The sequence below is a fragment of the Temnothorax americanus genome, unplaced genomic scaffold, assembly GCF_048541705.1.
Source record: "Temnothorax americanus isolate GAGA-0224 unplaced genomic scaffold, ASM4854170v1 Scaffold67, whole genome shotgun sequence".
NCBI lineage: Eukaryota > Metazoa > Arthropoda > Insecta > Hymenoptera > Formicidae > Temnothorax > Temnothorax americanus.
The window spans coordinates 734,185-739,631 of NW_027509789.1; the positions used below are offsets into that span (position 1 = coordinate 734,185).

At 37.6% G+C, this 5,447-nt stretch overlaps 1 pseudogene across 1 annotated transcript; it reads left to right on the plus strand.

Moving 5' to 3' along the window:
• Positions 1-1,836: 1,836 nt before the first annotated feature.
• Positions 1,837-3,290, plus strand: LOC143905800 (uncharacterized; annotated as a pseudogene). The gene is made up of 2 exons (XR_013259324.1): positions 1,837-2,996; positions 3,071-3,290. The product of XR_013259324.1 is annotated as an uncharacterized LOC143905800 (transcript).
• The last annotated feature ends 2,157 nt before the right edge of the window (positions 3,291-5,447 follow it).

A 5,447-nucleotide genomic window follows, 5' to 3' on the forward strand; every position in this document is an offset into this window, starting at 1 on the left:
GATCCTAGGTAAAAAATGATAAGGACCAAAATTGTAGAATATTAAATTTTCTATAAGTTTGGTTATTACCACTTTCACTCTAAAGTTGAAAATAAGCAAGATATTTACAAAATCACCCTTCTAATCAAAATGGCGGCTAACGCTCCAGGGTTAGAATCCCGAAAATCCGGTTTTAGATTACCCATGACCCTCCAAAACAGTCAAAAAAATAAAATTGTTTCCCGGAATTAATTCCATTTCAGCGGCTTTTTCGGGCTTTATCGACTGGGCTAATCGCGCATGTTACTTCGAGTCGCTGCACGACGGTAACCGACAGAAGTCGTTTTTGTAACGTATCCACGGTATTATTTTTCAATAAAGGAACGCGAAGTATATTGTACAAGTACGAGTTTCTCTGCAATCCACTCCATTGATCCATAGTTTCATCAAAAAACTTAAGCAGTAAGACGTTAGCAGTAAGCAAATCAGCCAATTAGTCAAGAACTTAAGACATAACGTAAGCGGTGGCAAATCAGTATCGTTGATTTCTTTACTGCTTATGTCTTACTGCTTAAGTTTTTCTATGTGCCCGGGCCTTAAGTATTGTCTATCTCTCTCTTACTTTTTAAATCTATGCTCTGCGAGGTGTTTGATGATGCATGATGATGAAAAATGACTGCTAGACTGTTTTTCGTCTTTTTATAAGTCGACTATTTAGAAGTAGATTTCTATAAGTCGACTATTTAGAAGTCGACTAATCGTCGACTTTTATAAGTCAACTATTTAAAAGCCGACTTTTAGTCGACTTTCCGTCATTTTTAGAAGTTGACTAGAAGTCGATTTCTAGTCGACTTATAAAAGTCGACTTGCCGTCGACTTTCCGTCAACTGTGCTCTTTAGGGTTTTATTATATTATACTTATATATACTACGTTTACGCGAGCGTTACTTCTGTAGTAACTTACGATAATTTCTTTGCGTAAACGGGATTTTGTAGTAACTTAAACCTTGTATACACGATGCTAGAAATCGGTCCGAGTTTTGGTTTAAGCCAATCAACTTGCAGCTCTTACAGAAAAGTAGCAGTTTCATTGGCTTAAACCAAAACTCGGACACAGTTCTAGTATTGTGTATATAAGGCATAATTTATTTACAATAATTTACTCCGCGTAAACGAGTGAATTATCGTAAGTTACTACAGAAGTAACACTTGCGTAAACGTGTAGTAATATAGTTCACTGGAAACTAATATAGGCATAGATTTTTATATATTATTACTATTTTCATTGGCATGAAAATCATCGACCTATAGGGTGCGTTCGGGAAGACGCTATTAGTGCTATTTGCTTATTTTATCCTTGTTTTACATCTGATGAGCGATAAAGATAGAATGATGCAATAGCGCTAGTAGCGCGCTTCTCGAACGCAGCCATAGTGTTTTATTATATCTGTACTATAGTATGGACTCGTGATGCGTATGCGTGATGCATTTAATGGATTATGGACTTTATGTCTTTTTTCTAGTCAGGATTGTACATCTTTTTGCAAAGCTCCATGCAAATATTTTTCAGTAAAAATTAAATAAGTATAATAATAACATATTTGTTTAAGGGGAGGTTACACTTCATAACGATGAAAAAATCGAATTTTTTTTTGCTTAATTTTCATCCTTAAGTTGTTAAGAATACGTGGGCAAAAGGATATTTTCATATCGAAAGTATTTTAAGAGTTACAGCTTGTCGGGCGGAACGGTCCGTCGGCTGGAAAACAGGTATAGACGGCGCCCTCGGAGCGGTCTTGCGAGGAGACTTTTTTTTCTATATCTGATGGGTGAATCTACAATAGGTGGCAAGTTTGTGCCCCTCTTAACGAAACGCATTTGAGTGTATCTGGCGACGGATCCTGGAAAAAACGAGGTTTTTCATCATTATTCGGTGTCGCAACGTTGATTGGAAAATACACACATAAAGTTTTAGATTTTATCGTCAAATCTTCTTTCTGTCAAAGCTGCAGCAATTGGGCCATTAAAAAAGGAACCACGGAATATGATATTTGGTACGATACTCACCAAGAAATTTGCAGCATAAATCATACCGGAAGTGCTGGTAAAATGGAAGTGGATTGTATGAAAGAAATGTTTTGTCGCTCAGATTTGCTCGGCGTAAAATATGCTACGTACATCGGCGACGGAGACACTAAAACTTTCCGTGCTCTCCTTGAATGTGATCCCTATAGTGACCTCACTATTCAAAAGAAAGAATGCATAGGTCATGTGCAGAAGCGGATGGGTACACGACTGCGCGATGTCAAGAAAAAAAATTAAGGTATCGGAGGCAAAGGTGCAGGGAAGTTGACCGACAAATTAATTAAAGATCTCACTTTATATTATGGACTTGCCATCAGAAGACACCCTGATTCGGCCGAGGAAATGAAAAAGGCTGTGTGGGCAACTTTCCATCATAAATGTTCCACGGATGACGAACCTAAACATGATAACTGCCCGCCAGGAGAAAACAGTTGGTGCAAGTGGCGTGTCGCAGAAGCTACGGGTCGACTCGCTGATTTCCACCACGAACCTGCCCTTCAAGAATCGGTTCAAAAAGCCATTCGACCAGTGTATGAGGCTCTTTCCAGTAACGATTTGCTACAAAGATGCACCGGTGGAAACACTCAAAATGATAATGAGAGTTTTAACGCTTGCATATGGAAACTGGCCCCTAAACACCTTCATTGCGGCGTAGAAACAATAAGAATAGCGACATATATAGCTGCGGGTATTTTTAATGAAGGCTATTCATCTATTTTAAAAACTATGAATACGTTAGGAATCATCGTCGGGCCCAACAGCAAAAACTTCGCCGTGAAGACTGACGAAAAGCGCATCGCGGCAGCGGATAAAAACATGTCGGAGTTCGTAAAAAAGGCCAGGATAGAAAAAATCAACATGCAAATACAGCAGAACAATTTCTTTGAGGAAGAAGAAGGGACTCTATATGGTGCTGGAATGGCTGATTAGATGTAAGTTGTCAAAAACAAACATTAAATACGATTTTTTACTACGTAAAACTTTAAACGCGTTTTTCTCGAAACAGCATTTTTCGGCGCGCGGGGCGCTCTACAGCTTTAACGGATGAACCGATTTCAATGAATGACGGCGCAAAAGAAAGGAAATTTAATTTAGGGGGCCTACAGGAAGCGTTTTTTTTTTCAAAAAATTGATTGCAAATAATTTTTTTCGAACGTTGAAGCAAAAGAAAAACAGGGAAAAAAGAGGTTTTTTTTTCAAACGGCCACCATTTTGTTATAAGGGGGTTTTTTAAAAATTGGAAAATCATAAGGCCCCCCAAATTTAATCTATTTTAAGAATTTTTTTGGTTTTTTGGTTTCAGATCAACTGGCAAGGCTGTGGAATGCCCCGCGCACATAGAACCACGCCGTGTGTGGCTTCGTGGACTGAGAGCTGGAGCCGCCATTTTTAATTATTTTCTTCTGAAAAATTTTTTAATTAATCTCTATTTATGTACGAATTAAAGCCCCGAAAAGTTTTTTCCATATGTATTTATTTTATATAAAAAAAAAATTCATGAAATTGAGGCATTTTTTGGGCCTCTGAGGTGTAACCTCCCCTTAATGCAAAAGTATGTTTTATTGATTTTTGGACAAAACAAATTTTTTTCTCTTAGATCTTTCGTCACAGTTAATCATATGGCAAAAAGATAACGAAGTATATACTATACCACACTTTTACTACGTTTACGCGAGCGTTACTTCTGTAGTAACTTACGATAATTCTTTCGCGTAAACGGGATTTTTCTTCGCGTAAACAGGATTTTGTAGTAACCTACGATAATTTACTCTGCGTAAACGAGTATATTGTAAGTTACTACAGAAGTAACGCTCGCGTAAACGTAGTATTTGGCAGTTTGTTTTTGAGCGATCGAATATTGTATTAACCAATCAAATTCATAGATAGAGACAGAGATAGTCTACGGCTATTTGTTATCTCACTTTTATTTGAGGACCGTGTTTCGTATGCAAGTAAAGGTAGGAATCGTGCAGGTCGTACTATAGGTCGGCAATGAAAATAATATTAGTATGAGAAGAGTACAGCAGCGAGTCAGATGTTTTCTTTATCCGATTGTATAATTGGTGCATGGGGAGAAAAAGAGAACAGAAGCAGTCAAAATTTCCATGCTCTTAGAAAGAAACATCCCCTCTCTCTCTCACCCTCTTTTCCCTCCCTTCTCTTCCCCTTTTTCTTTCTCTCTGCCTCCTTCCTTCTCTTCCTCTCTTTCACCTTCTCTTCCTCTCTTCCTTTTTTCCTTTTTCTCTCCCTCTCTTATTCTTCTGTCTCTCTCACATACACCCCCACTCACTCATTCACTCTGCAGTCTTTTACACATATTTATCCATTCTCTCTATCTATTCTCACACCTATTTAACGTATTATCTAACAAAATGAGAGTATCTGTTCATGCATGGATCTTTGAATCTTCAATATTGTCATCACATGAATGTTTATTAGTCTATTTATATGAGTGACATCCAGCCCTTATGAAAAAGTAGTACTGGTTTTAATACTGGAAAAAGTATTGGTGAAAGTACTGAAGACATAAGTACTCAAAGTACTACTAAATTCGATCATACTGACTTAGTCAGTAATCCTTCCCAGTACTCATCTAATACTCATTTAGTACTCTCTCCAGTACTTTCTCTAGTACTCCCCGAGTACTCCCCCGAGTACTCCCTCCAGTACTTTCTCCAGTACTCCTCCAGTACTCCCCCAGTACTCCCTCCAGTACTTCCTCCAGTACTCTTTTAGTACTCATTGAATACTCGTGTGATACTAAGGGCCCGGACACACACTTCTGCACAACGCATAATGCGTAAGCATAAGAAAATTGATTGGTCCATACACATGTGCATAAGGAAATAGACCAATCAATTTTTTTATGCTTACGCATTATGCGTTGTGCAGAAGTGTGCGTGCTCCCCGCTTAGCCCAGTCAATAGAGCCCGAAAAAGCCGCTGAAATGGAATTAATTCCGGGAAGCAATTTTTTTTCTTTGACTGTTTTGGCGGGTCATGGGTAGTCTAAAACCGGATTTTCGGGATTCTAATCCTGGAGCGTTAACCGCCATTTTGATTAGAAGGGTGATTTTGTAAATATCTCGCTTATTTTCAACTTTAAAGTAAAAGTGGTAATAACCAAACTTGTAGAAAATTTAATACTTTACAATTTTTGTCCTTATCATTTTTTACCTAGGATCGATATTTTGTGTCTTAGACTCGAAAGTGGGGGGGGGGTAAAATTTTATTATTTTTTAATTTTTTGAATAAACGCGTTATAAACTTTACCCCTGTGGTGATGTGGAAAAAATGTTTTTCATTATACCAAGTAAATAAATAAATAAATAAATAAATAAATAAAAAAATTACTTCCCATTTTTGAGTCTAAGACCCAAAATA